The following is a 21,637-nucleotide window of genomic DNA, read 5'->3' on the forward strand; positions in this document are numbered from 1 at the left end:
TTTCAAGCAGGGCTATGACTCCCTTTTTTATTTTTATTTTGCTGTTTCTCTTTGACTGATTAAAGCTGTAAATCTCTGGAAGCCATGAAATGGTCGTCATTTACTCAACGGGCTGTGTTGTAGCAATAATAAAGAATAGTCTGATTTTTTTTTTCATGAGATAGCAATATTTTAAATACCAGACTAGAGAGAGCCATTTTTTTTACAAGAATAGGGTCATCATATGTCTGTCTGTCAATGTCTGAGGTGATTGGTTATTGCTAATATAGTTTAAGTACCAATGTTTATTTTTTTTCTGTTAATATGCATGTGGTGTTCAAGGTAACACTCCTAATCACAGTATAAACCATTCACTTATTAGAAATATCAGCTCTGGAGTACTATAAAAAGACAGAGGAAGTACAATTATTGAAAGCATTGTTATTGTAGGTGTGGGTGTGAGAAGATTGCTCCCTCCCCATGAGTACTCAGTATGCTCTCACAGCTCGGTTGCCATAAGTCTCAGCCGAGACAAAAGTGCCTCATTGGGGCTTTTTGTTTTTTTCCCCCCGCCTCGCCTCCTCACTGTGTTTTCCCTCCACTCACACGGCTTGCCTCTGGTCGCTGAGCTAACCCAATTAACAGGAAGTCAATGGCTCCCTCAGGTCAGATAAAGACACTGCTTCCCAACACACACACACACACACACATATACACGCAAACACACACGCATGCACACACGCATGCACACACGCATAACTCAAAGTGCTCTCTGCTGCCCCTGCTGACCTCGCTGAACCCAAAGAAAAAAAACAGCTGCTCACCATCTACTTATATCAATATGAACAATGACAACAGTGTCGGTGGTAGTTAGCAGGCGTTGCCGTTCATATATAAGGGGGGAAATAACGCGATTAGTCAATTAAAACAAGAGCAAATATATCTTCTTTTATTCTTTGAAAAATATCACTGGTGGGCAAAATTTAAAAATTTTTTTTTTTTTTATCGTAAAAAAAACGTAAAAAAAAAAAATGAAATCGCCTTGTTCGAATCTGAAATTTCCAGAGACATATCTAGTCACACAAAACCATTCTGGCTTAAAGGTACAGGTGGTTTCAATATGAGCCAATTTTTAGATTAAAAAAGGCATTAAATAAAAAAATAAAAACATCCATGTACATTTATCTACCCTCTTGACCACCAGTGTGACCAATAGATGATGTCACAGCTGACCCTGAGAGAAAGCTCGCCGGTGAGAGCACAGAGGCCACAAAAACAGGATGACTTGTAGAGCCACAAACACATCAATCAAGCCTTGGCCTATCCACCCCCATAACGCTCTCCGTCTCACACACACACACACACACACACACACACACTCAAGCGTACACGGGCACGTCCAACCCGGCTGTCTCAATTAACCCACGCTTAATCTCGGACCTCCCGTAGCAACTTCTAAAAGCGATCCGGGTAGAACGGGAGATGCTATCTGCCAGGAAGATTACAGTGCGACAGGCAGATCAAAGAGGGCCGGACTTTGGGCCCCAGCGATTAGCGCTAATTAAATAAAGTATGTCTGTTTAAACTTCATTAGCAGCTGGGCGTTTGCTCCACCAGAGTGGGCACAACTCAACCGTCCTTAATTAAAAGATAATCCACAGGATGGCCCCCTAATCTCCTTCCAAAATATGCCCGCCCCCCCCATGCAACACGCAGGCAGGTTTTTACTTCACGGCTACTGGAGAGACAGACCGGTGGGTGGAGGTGAGCATTAAAGCTGCCAAAAGCCTGAATAGCGGCAGCGAGGCGAGTGGGTGACTCTCCTTCACCACCCCCAGACCTAAAGAGAAGCCGAGAGGGAGGGGGGTAAAGGAAAAACTGCCCCCGATAACATCAATTTAGCATGCCATTATCTCCAATGCTGGAAAACCACACTCCGGCAAAGTCTGACATAAATCTTGGAGAGCTGGGGGGACATTGAATATGCATGAGCTGAAACAGATATGACACTGCTGGCACATTAATATTCTCGTCACTGGAGGTTTTCAAACTTTCAAGTCGATGACTTGAGCGAATCCAGTCTGGAGTTTCCATAAAACAGGGGCAAAAGACTATTATACATAATTAAAGAGCGACAAGCTTCTGAACTCTGAGGGTGAAAAATAAAAAAATAAAATAAAAGGAGGCGGGCAAATAAAAAAGAAAAAATGTTTCTGCCTGTTTCATAGAATCTACATGAATCCACAGTTTGGAGAAAGAGCTAAGGCATTTGCATCCAATTGACGAATGCGTAAGTGTTGAAAATGACTCTTTGATGACTCAGCGTTATTGGTTGAACAAACATACCGCTTTTTGGGTTTCATTCGATCTGCTCAACAGCAACTATATATCAAACAAAAAAAAAAAATCTTTCCAAAATTCCGACTCATAGATTTCTCAAACGTTTATGCAGAAACCATATGTAACGTTGACGTCTTTCGTTCTCGCTTGGAAAACCTTCCGAGTGTGCTTACCTCCAAGCGGTGGCTCGCTGTGGCTCGCTGTTCAATCATGTCAAAAGGTGTCTTAATAAGCGTCAGCTGCCATTGGCTTGATCATGTTATGCGGAATTGAATCCAAAGCAATAGCCTGCCATATGAAAAGCAAAGACACAAATAGCCTGTACATCAATTATGCCATACACACAACAACAAGCGGCGTGCATAAATACAATCCTGAGCAGTCTTGATACAGTAGCAAATTAGTTTAAAAGGTGGTGATCAATCACAAATGCATGCACTAGAGGAGGAATATAATGGATAAGCCAATGATGTACAATTGGAATATACACCACTTGCAATTGATTTACAAAAGATCTCTCTGCCGCGTACGCTATTAAACAATAAATAACAGGCCACGGCACGGGCAAACACGCTTCAACCGCCGATACTGCCATCCGAGCTGACAGAGGCTCCACCGCGAGAAAATCACATTTACCACGTTGACTTCTTCCCAGAAAAATGACAGTGACCGGCGATCGTCCTCCAGCCGTGTTACGGGAGCGGTATCAACAAAGGTGAGGTTACCATGGTCACCGCAGAGGTGTCGGACGAAGATGAGAATGTGTGGCAGGGATGGAGAGTCGTAGACAGATGACATCAACATTGTTAACGGACATATTTGGAGGATTGATCCGACCCACAATAACAAAGCTGGGAAGCAGACACACAGCCCGACCTTGACCATCCCTCCAAAGCAGAGGCACGATAAATAAATACAAACTTGTCCATTTGACAAGAGCAATCTGTAACCCCCCCCCCTCCCTCCCTCTCTCCCCCCCCCACGGGCCCCCTCTTCTCAACAACACCCCCACCGCTTCCTCCCATCACCTCACTTCACACTTCATCGTCTGTGTGGAGTATCCCTACACCTTCAGGTTATTCATCATTCGACAATATATCTCGACTCCTCATCCACTATTTTTATTTATTTATTTTTTTACCTCCAACAAATTGATTTTGCCCTTGTCAGGACTCAGACTATGTTGTGACACCGGACGACCTGCGTGGGGCCAACTTCAATGACACTCGGAGATGGACGTTTTAAAACCTGCCTGGACAAAGGTTTCGCCAGTTTGTTATAAAGTGAGGCAAGAGTAGAGGTGAGACGGAGGGGAGTCAAGAGCTATCCAAGGACACCTCAACCCCGTCACACATTTTAAACCTGCTATGCCGATAGCACTGTTGTCCCCGCGTAGGTGTTATTTTCAGCAAAGCCTCGGGGCGAGGTTCTTCGGTCCGGATCTCTAAACACAAGGAGATGCTCTCGGGCTCTCATTTCCCGCCACTTGTTACCTTAATTTGGCGACAAGGCCGGGATCCTGTCGGTGTCAGCAAGCCGAATGAATGGGCAAATGTCATGGAGTTATAATGGCGCCGAGGAATTGTCAAGCATCTTGTATCGAATATGGCAGCTGCACAGCAAGATAATAGATTTATTTCAGGAGTGTCTGAGCCCTTCACCATAATATTGCTTTTTTTTTTCCACACATCCAGTCGCCTCATATATTTAGTGTACATTTTGGAGTAACATGCTTTCCTGTTGACACAGCTACATAATATAGATTGGTGATCCTCTTTCTAAATTTGCTATGTATTTTTTTTTTATGCAATAGGTTAAGGTACACTTCATTCAGGGATTAGATGTCAAAATAAGGAAACAAAATAAAGAGATTAAGTTGGAGGGTGGTCAATGAACTCATCATTTTTTTAATTGACGAGACATTTTTTTCCCAATCGAGCAGATTTGGATTAAAGTGCAATTCTTATAAGCAAGATACTTCCTGGTGTCTTTGTATTACCAAATAACCTAATAATTTAAAAATCACAATTTCTTAGGACTTTATGTTAAAAAAAGATGCAACCTCCATAGAGTCAAAAGAAATGCTGAGTTGGATAACATTTTCTGTCTATGCCCAAGAGACGCCTCTCACACGGACAACAAGACGCATGAGACAACGGACTGCTGGGCAATCACCGAGACTTTATATGAACATATGCTCCCATCAAGAATTACCAGAGCAGAGCATATCTTGTCTGGTACATGTGCGTGTAGAGAGTAGACAGCAATTAGGCAGCCTGACAGCCCTGCTGCATTATAATCCGTGCATTTGCTAAGATATGTGAGGGGAATAGCAATGCACATGTGTAACAATTCATATACATGTGATTTTGACAATCATTTCAGCTCAAAAGATGCTCCAGTCCACTTTTAAAATGTAGGGCCTTGAGATCGACATTAGTATTTTTCCATGCCATGATTTTGTTGTCTTTACACAAAAACAAAACAATGGCACCGATGCATTGCTACTGTTTCTAATTAAGACCTACTAATAAAATGTTCAGCATTATTATGAAGGCCCTGTGAATGCACTCCAATCTTCTCACAATGTTCCGCATAGTTACTGAGGCGACACTTCCCGATAGGAGTACACTCCAAAGATTCCGGGCCGCCCGCTCGGACATTCCATGCAGATATCGGTATCTATCATGTCGCCGACCTGCACCATGGGAGACAGAGGAGGTTGGGAATGTTATGTGTGTGTGTGTGTGTGTGTGTGTGTTAGTCAAAAAAATTCTCAACATGTGGTCATGTAGTGACACACAGAGCCTATGTCCTAAACTGTCAGTCCAAAAGAAACCCACATAATGACGCTTGCATTTATGGGAAAGCCAGCCCAAGATGGGACCCAATGGTGGAATCGGGTGTTTGCAACCCTTTGCTGAATGCTAACAAGCAAGAAGATAGCGGGCTCGCCTCTAAGGCCGCAAGGGCCTTCACAGGGGGGGGGGGCACAATGCAGCTGACACAGAACCAGGAAAATGAGCAAGACAAAAGTCTATTCAGGTCTCGGCACCCTTCGAAAGACTCGCCCATCCCCCAAGATGCAAAAAAAAAGGGGGCAAGAAAAGCAGAATGAAATTGAGTGAGTAGTGAAATGAATGGAAGAAAAGCCATGTATCGGTCTCCATTGCGTCCATCAAATGAGACGTCTGACAGCTGCTCTTAATGAGTGTTGTGTTCTTTCGCTTTTGTCGTTTCGAAAGTGACGGTCCCACACACAAAGATTTTACCGAATTATAGGTTTTGAACTGTAACACTATGCCGTTATACATATAGGGCTGCTTTATGTTTTCAGACTTCAAGGTGCACTGAGATTATATATATTTATTCGAGTTTATTATTCATATTTATTTATTTGTATTATATTGTCCAAATTTCAAGTGCCACAAGGTACTTACACATTCTCCTTGTCCTTTCTTTTTTGGAAACGGCCTCTTTCCACTTTCAGAAATGGGAAAGATACCTGAGAAGACACAACATAAAAAAATCTCATGAAGACTCTAACTAAATGACTGCAGTGAAAATTTGGAAAAGACACTGGAAGCACATCATCGACTAATTACGGCATTTTAAAGGATTGCTCACATATTCTTTTTTTAACCCCTTCTTCATTTCCCCCTTTTACGCTTCCATTTTGTTTAGCAAATAGCTTCCACTAATCCGCATTGAATCAATTTCCAGCGTCAAAATGAATAAATTAACTTGCTTTATTTTGGAATAAACCCTTAATACAGGAATGGTTGGTAATTAATTTCTTGTAATTGCCCACCAGGATTGGTGTCACAAATATCATTCAATGTAAGCATGCTACATTTACATAAGCAGTCACGTAATTTCGGGAGCAGTCTTAACAAAGCAGGTCGTTTTTGTGGAAACTGGTCAGTCTAAGTATTTATAGTTGGTCATTTCCAAGGAAATGTGTGGTGAGCAAAACACATTTTCTTCACTCGAGTCAGTTCTCTTGCGCATATTGAAAGATGTGAGTCACTATATTGGCTCCTTGGCAGTACTACAAGGTAATACTCAACCAAACTGAGGTTGTGATTTTAAAGCTTACAAGGTGATTTAAATCAGGTTCAACAATTTACATCTTGGTTGCCATGTTGGGCAAGGTGGCAGAATGCCGCCTGCTAAGTATGTCAACCCCAAGTGAGGTTGGGGCACAACGGGAGCATCCCCCACCCCTACCCGCTCCCCCCTCTTCTTTTCTCCCACTACAACATCACACGTGAAATGAGGGCATGCCCCCAGTGAACATCGAGCAGCCGTTAGTGGGCCTGGAAGGGCTTGACTTAAAAAGAAAATCTCAGCAATAGTCGTAAGACATCAAGGGCTGCAGTAAGCCAGAAACCTTCACTGGTGCGCCTAATTTTTTTGTTAAAAACGATGCGATGTGATACTGGGAGGTAGCTGAGGCTCATACCGAATATCAGACAGATTCTTTCCCCGAGCTAGAAACTGTAGAAAAAGACAGGATGTGAATACGACTTTGACATTTACAATGTCAACCAGAAATTTGTGATCGGAGTAAAGACACTGCAATGTCAACGTATGTATGTCCTTCAGCGTTTGGACATTGAGTTTTACAAAGCAGAGCCATCTGAAAATATGTTCTTCCCTCCCCACGATTGATGTGAAGATTACCTATGTCAGACTATTGTGGCTTAAGTGTGCTTTCAAACACCTAAATAGAGACACTCCATCAGTATCAAGGTTTGAAGTTGAGAAATAAAGTGAGGTCTAAAGTGAATCGATACGTTGGCTGTAGACGGGTGGCCACCTGCCAAAGAAACTGGCACATCCAATGCTTCTTGGTGTTTCTTCAAGGATGAGGAGTGAGTCATTTAAGCAGTGGACTGCTCATTGTAAATGTCCTACTCTGGGCACTGTGACCCTGACCTTCCTTTTTACACATAAAAGTGTGGATTACCCCCCCAAAAAAAAAAAAAACATTTAGTTCGGTGTTGCTTTTCTCAACCCCGAACCGCACCGGTGACAAAATAAGACATAAATTCCACATATACGGTTAGCTATCAAGTGTCTCGTGTTTAGATGATCGTTAATCTGCGCTCAGAATGACCTCAGAGCAATCCTGGGAACCCTCCAAAAAAGTCGGAGACAAATAAATCCAGTATGACAGAAATGAAGATAAGGATATGGTGAAAGATAGCAAGAACAGCAACGTGAGATCTCCGAAGCGACGTTAGCGCGTCGGGGTAGGGCACTGTCATGGCTGGATGTCTGAAAGGGCTTCAGCCTTTTACTCTCTGGGCATTTTTAACACACCATAAATCACTCTCCCCGCCCAACCTCGCATTACGTGAATGATATATTTTATTTACACTACAGAAGAAAACACATGGTTCTTATAAATCATCTCCCACCTTTAATAATGTCTCAACTTCCACTCATTCATCACCACTTCCAAAGCCTTGCCTGCTATGAAACACGTAGGGAGGAAGGGTGGGAGCAAGGCAAACAAACATTGTTTGCTAACAAGGAAAGTGTCGGAGTAAGGCCTTGCAAAAAAAAAAAAAGAAAAAAAAATGCTTCGGAGGCAATTGTTCCATTTTTTAAAGGTATAAGAAGCCAATTGTGTCAAAGACATTTTAGCCCAGAGGGATTTGAGCTATTAAGTTTGTCACTCCTGAAGAATAACCAAGCAAGACGAGACAAGAACTTTTCTGCTCTTTGACATGTTTATACAAGTGAGCTTGAGCACCATTAGTCATTCACACGTGTCTCCCTCTGAAGTCTTCCCTAATGATCGAGGAGAAGCAGAACCCACAGCCCCCGTGACATGCGTGACACTGAAATCTGCTACGTTATCCAATGTGGCTGCATTACTGTCAAAAGTCATCAAAACGAGACATTCAAAACCCCAAAACATTTCCCCGCCCTCTTCGCCCAATGAAAAAAAAAAAAAAAAAAAGTTTGCTGAACGATAGCCGCTTTTCCGCCGTCTCCGTACTTAAAACAGATATTGCTTGGCTATCAGAATTCAAGAGGGATCGGGCAGACATTTTGGATGTGACTCCTCGTGCTTGAAATGAATTAGAAAGCAATCCGTCTTAACAACAGTCTCAAAAAGTGGTACTTTAAGATGTTCAGGGTCTTTGGAATTAGTCCAAATCACACAAGAAAGGCTAAGGAAGCTGTTGAACACATCTTCTCTGTGGGAAATATAATATGACACTGAGATAATAAGAGGTGGTAGACAAGTGTAACGAAATACTTCAATGACAGAACATAACTGCAAAGGCTAGTGAGCAGCTGAAGAACTGCAAAAGTACATTGTGGAGGTTGCGGCTGCAAGATTAAAGTTTGCTGGCATAGAGTGACTTGTGGAATAAATTTAAGATTAAAGACAAAAATATAAGCAAATGTTCATTCCATAGAAAAATTGCGTCAGAAAAGTTGTCATTAGAAAATGCGTTGATGCAAAACAGCAATATTTTTGAAAAAACGTAAAAGCTTTCATTAAGCGAGTGAGAAAGCCATAGAAAAAAGATTTAACGCTCGGTGCCGCCAAAGAGGTTAACTGCTGTGTATAGTAATAAGCAAATGCTGCTCCTCCGATTAAAGAAGGTGCCCCGGTTTATTGTCTAGCTTGAGTGAATTGTCGCAGCCTGGCAGCTGTTATATAGTATCCATAAACACTATTTTATGAAGCAACATATAATCACTGGCATGTTTATGTTGACTTTTTTTTTGCTCCGTTCATCAAAAGACATAATATTCATTTGAAAAGAAAACCATCTAAATATAATGGCAGAGATGCGCTGTACTGCTTTATGTCAGCTAATTACATTGCCAAGGTAAGCCAAACAAAAAGACCAAATGATTCTATTATTCGTCCAAAAGCGAGTACTGTAAATAACATGGAGTTTATTTCATAAATGAATGCACTTTTCTGTCCTAATATTTTCATTCAGTCTCTTCAGTTTATTGAAAAGCCTGTAATTCTATTAAAATGATTTTCTTGTCCGTGTTACATTTATTTCCCCCCTTATCGCCTCCACGCCTACTTTTTCTGCTCAATTTTCTCCCTCTCTCACACTCATTATCTGTGCTATGTCCCTTGACTGACCCCTTGTGAAGATTTCCCCCTTCTAACACTTGCAAGAATATTCTATCCATCCATCCATCCATCCATCCATCCATCTATCCATCCACCTATCCATCCACCTATCCATCCACCTATCCATCCATCCATCCATCCATCCATCCATCCATCCATCCATCCATCCATCCATCCATCCGTCTAGTCATACATATACATATATATTAGTGTTGTTTTTTTATTACAAATCGGTTATGCTTCTGTACAATGATGAAATCATCCAAAAATCTGTCAATGTCCTCATAATTCTGTCGCTAACCGTATATACAAAAGTGAATTTGTTTGTGGACACCAATGTTGGCTTAGAGTCCCAGAGGCTGCATAAATGACCAATGTTCTCGTGTGAACCCCACAGAGAAGCAACATTAATTTGCATATATTAACGAGCCAGGGATTCTTCTTAATTGAAGGAAACATTCAGAGCTGGTGAACACTCCCGTGAATGCTTGTGTGTGGTTAACGTGAAGCAAGTGGGTAAAGTTTATGCGGGGCTCACGTAATGTGTTGTGACTGATGAATCATCTCCCAGTGGTTTACATGTTTTTTTTAAACCTGGAGTTATAGACTGAGGTCTGGAGCTTTATGTCCAGATCCATTTGAGCTTCAAAAATGGATGCATTCAGCTGCAGTTCCTAAATGGTCTTCAATCAAATAAAAAATTCCACTCTTCAATCTCCTCTTGATACATTTATTTCAAATCCACTGTGGTGGTGTAAAAAAAAAAAAGTGCTGCCATTATCCAAAGTTTGCTTTTGTGAATCAGTCTCATCTTGTTCAACATATCGAAAATGAACAACTCATTTTTGAGAATGAGTACAGTGTCTCCATTGCACATAATTGACTCGTTGTGATATTCATGAGAAGCGAGTCGTCATCCAACAGAAGCCACAAAGGGGGATCGAGATGCTTTACATGAAAATCTAATAGGCAATTTACATTTAAATTTCCACTGTCTCCGTTACGGGCGGATTTAAAAGAGCAAGGGGCCTGCTTTTAATGCCTTCATGCCGTCTCCATGCACCCTCCTTATCTTTTCCTCCTCTACAACACCATTTTCAAGCCCCCTGTATCTCCCACAAGGCCTTTCATCCTCACCTTTAAGGGTACCCAATTGGCCATCGGTTCTCCATAGGCCCTATGGAGATTGCACAAAAGTCGAGCTGAAGCCCCAAACAAAGGCTATTCATTAAAATGTATCCAGCAGTAAGCGCAAAGGTTCAAACTCCCGCACTCGGCCCCTCTGCCAACACAGCAGAGATCAAACCGTAGGTATTCAACACAGGGAAGATGTGCTCCTTAATTCCAACAATGGCAGACGGTTGAAACACCCGGACGGCCTACTTTAAGCAGTGCTCTCGTGGGTCAACCACGAAAGGAAGTTGTCCGGTCTACTGAAGTATGCTGGCAAGTAGAAAATAATCCATTCGAAGATGCAGATTGACTTTAAATTTGCAATCTTTCTCTTAATTAATGTCAAATAAAAGAATTTTTCCAGGGTGAAAGTCGTCATAAGACCTTGAGTAACTTACAATCGAGGTAACATTTTAGAATAATAAAATCATGTAATTCTAGACTATTTTTTATTTTTTAAATAGTACATTCCCAAAATACAAAACTTAAACCGATATCATTTAGTATAATCGCAACACAAATAAGTCCTACTACGAATGTAGCAGCAATCGCTAACGCTAGCTTGTTTCCAGCGCTAATGCTCGCTTAGTTTTTGTTTCAGATATGCGTTCGCTGTGACGATCAAGACGGCAGACTTTCACAGCAAAGAGTGATAGTGACTTGAGCAAAGAGAAAGTTATGGAAAATAACTTTCAGCCAAGGACACGGCGCCAGATGTGCGAAGACTTATGGGAGCAATCATAGGTGGCCAAGACTCTGGTGTGGGTCTTATTAAGTTAGGCTGCAACCCAGCACCTTCAACTTATTAAGCTGTCAAGAGTTGCAATGATTAAAACCAAAGAAAGGTCAGTCGCAGACCTTCAGCATTGTACAGACCCTGATATTTGCTTTTAGGCCCCCAGACCTAATGAAGACGTTTTACTTGATACACGCAAGGGGAGACGGAAAGAAACGGTTCTTTTGTGGCACCTTCTTTTTTTTTTTTTTAAAGTCCGCATATTCATCCTGGATGGCTAGTAAAAGTGTCAAATACTTTTTTTTTCACTTCCCCCCCCCATACATTCTTTTCTTGTCTGTCCCATTTCTGTTCTCTCAGGCTCGTTTGAAATTAATTTAATCCGCGACAAAGAAGAAGATAAATAGGGAGAGATAGTGTGAAAAGGAAAATCAGAACCATAGGCTAACTGCTTGCTGTTTTGCACAATCCTCGTCTCTCCATTCAGCACTTTTGCATAACATCAGCATGTGTGGGGATCAAAGGGAACAGGTTAATGGGAAAGGGGCAAGGGGATAATTACAGGGAGGGGACGGGTCGGGGAGCGCCTGGTCCAGGTAGGCCTTGCCTTGCTACTATGCTCCTGTTATGCTGACAGCAAGATTCCACTGTTTGAAGATGAGGATTAAAATAGGAGAGGGGAGGGAGGGAGAGGAAGGGAGGAAAAAAAAAAAACAATCTCGTGGGGTATATTGAAAGCTGTCATGAAGTTCCGTGGATGCTCAATGACGGCCGAAGCTCCCGGATTTATTCTCTTGTCATAGCTGATGATGCCATTCAGACGGAGACAAGGCGGAGTGACAAAAAGAAGCGCAGGTCCAGCAGAGAGGAAGGGTTCAGGGATTACAACCCCGGGGGCAGAGAATCAATCACGGACGAGTCAGGTGGGCTGATTTGGGATGCAGCGGGTGGTAGGAATGAGGACCCGAGAGTGATGCCATCCTTAAAAAGTGCCACTCACTCACACTATTTCAATTTCGGCCCTCGTGGAGCGATTTTGTGGATATGCTTGTGTCATTCTCTCCCCTCCAATATAGTTGCTGTCAGTGGAAACACATGCCACCACCATGTTAGCAAACTTATTATTTTATTGTTTCCGTTGAGGAAAATTAATTCAAATTGAAGGTCAAATGCAAAAGTTCAGATGAGAAATCTTAGTGGTTTGAACAGAAAAATCTAAAAACTGCAATAGCTACTTTTTGCAGCCATCCAATCAAATTGTCTCGTTGTATCTACGGGGACATCATGAAACACTTCCTTTCTTGGTCTCACAGAACGGTGAAATTGAGGTCCAGATGTGGTTTAGTGAAATAATGCACAGAATTATTGTTTGCACCTGCCGCAAGTATATCAAAGCATCACCACCGCAATAAAACTCAAACACAACTGGACACATCTGAAAATTTGGAAAAACCATAAAAGCGTTTAATGGGTGAATTGTTATTCTTCATTTACACGGCACACTTACTTGCAGTGTGCTCGGGGATTTCCATCGACAATATTTTGCCTGAGTCAAGTCTCAAACGCAATGGCATATTTTAATTATTTATTATCTGATGGTGTGGCTTTGAGCTGTCTTCTTACGTGGCAAATTAATTAATTATTAATTAAATCGCTTTGTAGTTAAGGCGTAGCGTTTGCGACAGAGGTCAACTTCATTTCAGCAATCACATTTCTAGATCCATTAGCTAATTTATGCACATGATATCTTTGCGATCCAGGTCAGAGAACAAGTAGTTAAATGGAATGTCTTGGTTGGAAATAATAATAAATAGGAACAGACTTCAAGGACATTGGAATAACAGACCTCTTGGGACTGGATCCCTGATTCTTTTCTTCCATTAACTCCGACATATTTTGTTTAAACTTGCCCCTGCGTCCGAGCTGCAAACCTGTCCAACGACCACGTGGACCCACGTCGGTTTGAGTCACATGTCAGTCAGCCTAAACTCATTAGCATATGTCCTCTAAAGCGGCGCCATCGTTGTGACTCTCAGTCGACTACAAGACTGGAGGCTACGCGAGCGCTGTCTGCGAGAGAAACACCTGTTCCAACCTCTTGTCTCTCTGCCGCCCTCCATGGAATCCATGCCCTAAATAGTCATGTTTTACCTGGGGCCTCTTTCCTCATTCTTCTACCACTGCATCCGATGGGAAACGGAATGTGCTTATAAAAAAATAAAACAGCTAAGTGAAGGGATAAGGACTAAGTAGCATGTAGAATAAATTGTTATTGTCAAATTGTCATCTACCTTCGATTTCTTGTCGCAGGTATCTTCACTATTTGTTTCAATAAAACGTAGACCCGCGACGACTGCAGGAAAGCGAAAAACAACAACAACAAAAAGAGTGATTAAGGTGGGACCTCATTTCACCAACAAATTGGATTACAAAGAAATTATTTGGACAATATTGCTCAAGTTCATGCTATACTTGCAAGCATCCAAATTTCCTCTGACAAAGTGTAAACATCATTCATTACACGTGTCACTTAATTTAGGTATGTTTGTTTTGTTTTTGTAAATTAGCCCTCAGTAGGGCTCCAGAGCATGATGTGAAAAATGCTATTAAGAAACTCGGGATGCTATTAAGAAGCCCAAGAAAGTCAATCAAGCCAATTACAGTCATTTATATTTTATAACCCAAGTGTGGGCAACCTTGGACTAGGAACACGAGACATGTCTGACAAGGCAAGTCAAAATGGGATAGCTAAATTTACTATGACTCACACTGATGTAAAATGAGCGTTGAGGGAATTTTTGATACCCTAAAAGAAACGTGAATTACTTCAAAATATGCCGTTGTCATAGAGAAACACCGTGGTATTTATTATCAAACATCAAACGTACAATTACTGGTTGTGCCATGTGTTTCTATGAAATTGATTGGTGTAAAATACTTTTAAAAAAAACAAAAATGACATCCAGGCTTTTTGTTGACTCCAGTTTTAATTGCCTCACAAAGTATGATGCCTGTGACTATTCCAAGATTTCTGCATTTAAAAACAGCCTGTAGCTCTCCCAACGGAGGCAGAAAAGGAATGACGCGGCACTGCTACGAGTCAAGTTAGCTTTGCGTCGATCCTGCTGGCGAGCATTGTGTTTGGCTCTTTCGCTCTCCTATGTAACACCTCCCCTCCAGTCTTATCAGTCTATCTTTGCGATCAGTTACACGCTCATTATGTCGGATCCATCAACATTGTGAAAAGCTTGAACACTCTCCTTTTTCCCCCTCTAATAGTTCCCAGGATACACTCAACTGCAGTTGAAAGCTCCAGTTACCTGAAACAAATTGCCTCAAGAAATCTAAACCACTACAAGTCTGCAAATGTAAAGAGAGAGATATACACAAGCTTCAAAACATTAAAAGGCACAATACTCCTGAGTTTTCACTTTTTTTTTTTCTTTCAAATTGTCCGCTTTAAAAAAAAAAAAAAAAAAAAAAAAAAGAAGAAATAAACCAAGCAGTGTGTGTCGACTTTGTGCTTTGGGCAAAACATTGTGTTTCTCTCCTCCACATTCCCTCAGTATAAAAAGAGCTTTGACGCAGCGGTAAGATAGAGTTTCACAGTGTGTTGGAGTGAATGTAATATGTTAAGATGTTAGCAACATGGTTTCCATTACAGTAGAATAACACATTCACATTTTGTGGGAGATAAGCACCGAGGGGGCGTTCAGAGCATAGCCTGCTATGACATACTGACTATTTCTGTCAACTAGAAAAAAATAAAAATGGATCTTAGTGCGATATATATGAGGATCCAGAAATAAGTCGTGACAAAGAAAAGGTGGCTTTCGGAGTCTATATACTGTATTAGCACAAAAGGGACGTTGAATTGACTAAATCCCACGTTTTATTCCCGAGGCAAGAAGAAGACAAACGCAAACAGACCACCCTGTTATGCCCACTGAACGAGATATTTTTATCTTCTATTCTCTCTCACGTGAGCCCCGTAGCCTCGGGTTTGCGTGCCTACTGCTTTTCTCTGGAGTAAAAACAAGGCTTCGGACCAAAATGCTGCGTGCAGAAACAATAACATGTCGGTTTTTTTTGGAAACTGAAATGAACACAAATGTTTTGGAACCTGACTGCTTTGTTTGCCAACAGTGGTATCAAAATACCAGCCGTCACTCAAGTGATTTTTTTTTTAGTTCATAATAATAATGTAGAGAGAGCATCTTATTTACTCCAAAAACATTAGCAAAAATGCATTGCTACATAATAATGCTAACAAATGAGTTAAAAGTCTGATCCAGGGTTACCATGGTAACAGTAGAGCCTCTCCAAATACAAGCCATTGTACAAGCCAAATGATTAAATTGTTTTGGTCAAAAAAATTGAAAGTAACGATGTATTGTCGGCACAGATCAGGAGGAGAGAAGACACCCTGGAAACTGCCTTACATTCCACAAACCATCTTTCCTATCGTTCCGTAAATTTACTCACTGCTAAGTTGCGAAAATGATGCGCTGCCAGCAATCAGCCGACAACCAAATCAGCTTTGAACCGGTCAGGGCAGACTTATCACACGGCGGCCAGCCCCCCGGCAGGCCTTACCAAGTGCGTTGGCAGGTGAGACCTGCATTACGGCTTGCATAATTCCCCAGATGGGTGTGATGAGTTCAGAGCGGCTAAAGCAGGAACTAAATTGCACGGATTGCTGACATATAATCGTTTTAGAGGGCTGAGTGTGTGTGTGTGTGTGTGTGTGTGTGTGTGTGTGTGTGTGTGTGTGTGTGTGTGTGTGTGTGTTTCAGCGAACACAGATATGGTTAGAGTAGAGAAAAACTGAATGCAGTTCTCACACACACACAGGTGACTCATATATTTCATATGCACACTCTCACTCATGGAAGGGTAATTTTGATAAATATACACCGGCATATGCTAGGACACGCACACACGCACACACACGAGATACACAAAGGTGAGAAAGACAGAATGAGGTCAAACGCAGTGGCAATAACCGCTGAGGTGTCCGACCGCTGATGTCTTCCGAGGTTCATGGCTTTAAACGGGCTGAAACAGCAGGAGAGGGATCCGCTGCCGGGCAGGGACCTCCCCAATTAGGATGAGTCATGTGCCGTACAATGGCAGGGCCATACACACACACCTTCACGTTGAGAGACAGAAAAGCCTCGAGTGTTCAAACGAGGAAAGTTTCTAGTCAGTAGCCGTGTCTCGATTCGCAAGACCTACACGGTCGATGAAGGTGAGGCGCTGAAGAATCGCCTACGTGGGTTGGCTTGCGTTGGACGTTTTTTTTGGACTATAAGGTACACTTAAAAAAGCTTTCTAAAAAAAAAAAATACAGTGCGCCTTATAATGAGGTGCGCCATAAGTATAATTGTCAGCTTTTCAGTTTGTCATCTTTAATTCAGATTCCTTCTAATTGATGTTCTCTTTAGATTTAAAAAAAAAAAATGCAATACTTGCTAAATCTACCTATAAATGATTACATATCAGCACAAATACCAGAATAGGGCTAAATCTAGTCTCGACTTAAATGAAGTTTGACTTCGTATTTGTACCGGTTTGTTTCCCTTTAAGTTCACTAATGAGCCTTATAAAAAAGTGTATATGGAAATTTGCTGCAAATTCAAAATGCAACATTTACTCATTTGTGGCTACATTTTGTGTAACAAATGGTAATAGCACACCCACACACATTGTTACGTTTACTTGCCATGTTTTAGATTTGAGGATTGAAAAGCAGTGTGCAAAACATCTTCTGGACAAATAACAACCCAATACAGAAAGACACACGAGGGGCTATAAATCAAGCGACATGAAGCCCGAAAAAGTAATACATCTCGAATAAAGTAGTTCAATGGATCAAAGCTTGCTGGATATGTAGGAAACACTTCCCACTCCATCCGCTCTCCTTGAATTTGGCCTCTGTGTTGCTTAATGCCCTGTGTCACATCCGACTTTGAGTGTGCGAGTCTTGTTTTGGCCCGCTGTCAGAATGCGTCTCACATTGAATCAACATATTCGCCGTGGCATATTGTTAGGCCCGGGGCGCTCTCGGAGTGAAGGAAGTCCCTTTCAGTATTTAACCACTATTTTCACATCAAATGCCAACCGCTTCTCCTTCCTGCCCGATCACACACACGCACACCGTCATGGCGCACACACCTGATCCTGACAATCACCGTGCCACCACTGATCTGCACTCGGTTGAGGTCACGGTGGAATGACAGCTGTCCCAGCGTCCCCATTACACCTCCACCCCCCCAAGCCTAACAGCAGGGAATTAAAGACAAACAAACTTGAGGCGAGAGGAGGTGAAATTGTGTTTGTGTGCCATTGCAATGGAGCTCGAGTGTAAGTAGAGAGTTGGCCATCATTCTCGTATGTTTGAAGGGAGTAATAAGGGCACAACTGTCCAGTTTTCTCATTTCCACCCATGTCTTTCTTATCGAGCTAGCACCGACCCGGCGGTAAAGATACTGAAGCCTTGTACAAGAAATTGTGTCTGCAAATGGCAATATGTGCAGCCGAGCGCTGGTACAAAAGTTCAACATCAAGTCAATAGGTTTGATTCAACCAAACGTACCAGAAGGAAAAAAAAAAAAACAGCTTCTAGCATATCTCGCTAGGATCATCTTATAGAAGATGAGATAGTCGCCCATTTGATGTTCTTGGTCGGGAAGGGGCAAAATCAGGACAAAAGTAGCCCTCATTGTCTTGTCACCTCAACATTGACATTTCCCAATTAAACTGATATTTACAGCAAAAGGTCAGGACTATCTTTCCATTCCTAAGTCATTGCTAAGAGCAAAGCCTCTCTGTAGTTTACATGTGTTATGCATGGTTAAGCAGGCAGAGGTGCTACCGTTGGCTTTTAACCCCTGCAGGGGGTTAGCTTGGTCTGTGCGCCCCTCGAGGGGAGAGCACGGCTATAACAGTGATTTAAGTGTAAAATCTGGTCCCTTGGAAAAAGGTCATTGAATCTGCATAAGCCCCTTGAGCCAGGCTTAGGACTGTGTTGGCCTTCAAGAAGACAGATTCAAATAGAGATTTGCTGGGATCCTAATTCCCTTCCATCTACCATCATGCGGTACAAGCCGATTCCATTTTCAGCCTCTGTTCATGTGAGGTTCTTGGCTCTTCAGTGCCACTTGGGTGCATCGCCATTTTGTTAGCCTAATGGCATAATTGCAGAAAAGTCAACAAACAAAAGTCCAGCTGGCTTGTTCAACCCTTTCAGATCTCTACAACAGATGATTAACAATCTACATGAACACAAAGAATAAAAATAGCAAAAGCTTTAATTTTTTATTGATATTTGTATCATTATTATTATTTATTTTAAATGAGTCATTTTTTTCATGTAAAGGTTAACCTTAGACGTTGTACAGTTTGGCTTACTTACTTAAATAACAAACTCTGTGACATGTCTACTTAGCGAGAACCAAAAAGTGAGCGAGACGCTCACAAAAGACCGAGGAAGTGACAATAAAATGGGGGTCGCTGTAACAAGAGAAAAGTTTTCACTTTCCATGCATGCGACGCGTTAAAGAACCAACATAATCGTCCAGGCAGGGCGAGTCGGGACGGTGTTTTTAAAATCAAAATAGTGTCAGGCTTCATTTCCTTCTCGCCCGCCACTTAAACAAAGGGGCATTTTTTGAAGGAGTACAGGAGGCCATGATGACAGTATGTCCCTGGAGCGTTTCCACTATGTTTGAAAACATATGGTAATGCTTTCTCTCAAATACATAAAAGGACGGAAAGTATACCGCTAGTCTAAAGGGAAACAGCGCCGCTTTGGCACAGTGTTAATTTTAACAGCTTCTTCCTTCTTTATTTGAAACAGCATTAACCTTGAGGCCGCCAGACCTCCTTTGAAGTGGCATGAGAGTGAGTGAGGTCAGCCTGTCTGTCATTGAGAGCTATTAATGAAGGGTGGCTTTGAGTTATTAGCATTTCCAAACTTAAATATGGGGGTAGATCTAATTTGAGCATTTAAAGGAAACACAGGTGGGATTCTTGTTGCTAGATGTGTCAAAATGAAATCACCTTTTGATTCATCTGGGGTTAAACTAGGAGAGATAGGCAAGGCGGCGGAGAAGCCTTGGGGCACTAAACTAAAAGTCAAAATGTGTAACAGTCATCCTTGTTTTGATACTTAAAGAGAAATAACGACAAAGCAAATGTACATGAACCGTGATGAATTGAGAAGAATGCAATATTCTGTACCTCCCAGAAATGGAGTGGAAAGTAACCGAGTTGTGTGAAATCAACATGGCACCCCCCCACCTACCTTCCAACCCGCACAAACAATTGATTGGTGTGTTTTTGTCCTTCCCAATTAAACGCGTCTTGCCACAACAACATCCCGGCACACAGTAATCTTATTGTGAGGGAAAAAAAAAAAAAAATTCTGAGGCAAATCAATGGAGGCAGAATGGCCCCCACCTCTTCTCAGCACTACCCTCTCGTATGGCTGCTCTTGTATGTCTGCTCCGATTCTTGTTGGCTTGACCCGTGCTCTCGACCCCTGACCCTCGACCCCGAGACATCTGACCAGTCACCACTCTGGGGGAACTAAATTAATAGAAGCGCTGCTCGTTAATTGCATGAGGGGCCGGCTAAGAGATTCATCACCTCAGTCATTGCCATTGCTTTACTTTGACTCGTCCGAGTCCCAGAGGCCATTTGGGGGCAGACCCAGCTGTGGTTTTCCTATAACCCCTTCCCGTGTTTGCTGTGTAATTATTCAGCATCAGCCCTTATTAATCAAGTCGATGCCCTTACATTTTAAATGGAAATTGCTGGGATTAATACAAGCATTCATTTTGTCTAGGAAATCTTGATGGCTTTAGTGCACTAATCGAATCGGCATAAAGAGGCTACGGCAGTGGGAGGGGCTTGATTAAATTATAGGATGGGCATTAGGATGTGTCCGACTACAGCGGGGTCCAGGGCTTAACACGTGCATATAGTACACCAAAACAGGACATGGATAAGTTTGTATCAAATATTCTGCTATAACAAAAATAATAACGTTCAGCTTTGACTGATGTTTGTGGTCATTAGAATATTTGATGCTTCTTTTCTGCTGGAAATCACTAATTCCTTTACTGTCAGTGACGAGACGTTAAACATCACTGGACTAGGCTGGTAGTGAATGAATATATTTTTACAAGTGGTCCAAACAACATGGCTGGTTGGCGTATGGACGATTTTAAGCAAGTAATCAATATGCAACAACTTCTGTTTTTCCTTGCGATACAAAACTAGTAGTACCCAGTTCACATATGGCGCGTGTGCTTGTATTTTCACCCAGAGTCTGAATTTAAATGCACGCACTCTCCGACGCCTACACGCCATAACATAAACATCACCATATTCACATTTCCACTCGTGGAATAAATAAATGGGATTCCTGTTATTATATTTCCACTCACTGCTATTTTTTTCCCCCCTCAGGTCAGCTGAAAACACCAAGAGAGGACCTGATGCCAATTATCTACAGGCTTCACCTCTGGGTACACGGCATTCAAATAACAACATGGCGCCTATACCAGTGGATGTAGTGGGAAACAGAGTGGCCGATACGAACAGGTGCACAAATATTTTTACCATATGAGAACGTAATGAGGGGAGAAGAAAAATGTGGTTCCGAATCATTAAAAGCACTATATGTGTGGTTTGGACTGCAAAAACAAGATGCTAAGGCCATATTGTAAACAATATCATGTGACACCTTGAACCTAAATAAGCGGTCATCATATATGAACATGTGATCTTTTTGCTCCAAAGCATGTTCTGGTTATGTGAAATAAAACCTATATAAAATGATCTTTTCCTTTCCTCTTCCCATTCTACCTTTCCATCATTTTATCTTCCCCACCCACAGCCTGCAAGCCTGATTGACAGCGATTAGATGAGACACAGTCGACGGTGAGCGCAATCAGACGCTATAGTTTGCTCGTGTAAAGGGCCTGGCTCTGGCTCCTGCCTCACTTTCTCACCTTCTTCTATCAGAGATGCCACTAGCAACAATCTGCCATAGCGATCATCCCCGGTGGAGGTGTTCCAACATGTCATCCGTCTGTCATTTGTTTATCAACAGACAACAGCTCCGTGTCTCCCCGCTGCATTTGTGTACATGTGCATGCGTGAATGGTGAAAATGCACATTGTTGAAGATTTTCTTCCTCCCCCCCTTACTCCACCCCGCAGCACCTCTTCTATGGGTATCATCGCCTCCATTTGATATGGCAGTGACATTTTTTG

General features: G+C 42.0%; 1 long non-coding RNA gene across 1 annotated transcript in view; it reads right to left on the minus strand.

Moving 5' to 3' along the window:
- Positions 1–4,889: 4,889 nt before the first annotated feature.
- LOC147058589 (uncharacterized) overlaps positions 4,890–21,637 on the minus strand; it is a 128,538-nt gene continuing 111,790 nt past the window's right edge. Inside the window, exons 5-6 of the long non-coding RNA XR_015065863.1 lie at positions 5,760–5,824; positions 4,890–5,017 (exon numbers count right to left, since the gene is read on the minus strand). This is a non-coding gene — a long non-coding RNA (uncharacterized LOC147058589). The remainder of the gene's footprint in view (positions 5,018–5,759; positions 5,825–21,637) is intronic.

The sequence above is a fragment of the Syngnathus leptorhynchus genome, chromosome 4 (assembly GCF_054491065.1).
Source record: "Syngnathus leptorhynchus isolate UIUO chromosome 4, UIUO_Slep, whole genome shotgun sequence".
Classification (NCBI taxonomy): domain Eukaryota; kingdom Metazoa; phylum Chordata; class Actinopteri; order Syngnathiformes; family Syngnathidae; genus Syngnathus; species Syngnathus leptorhynchus.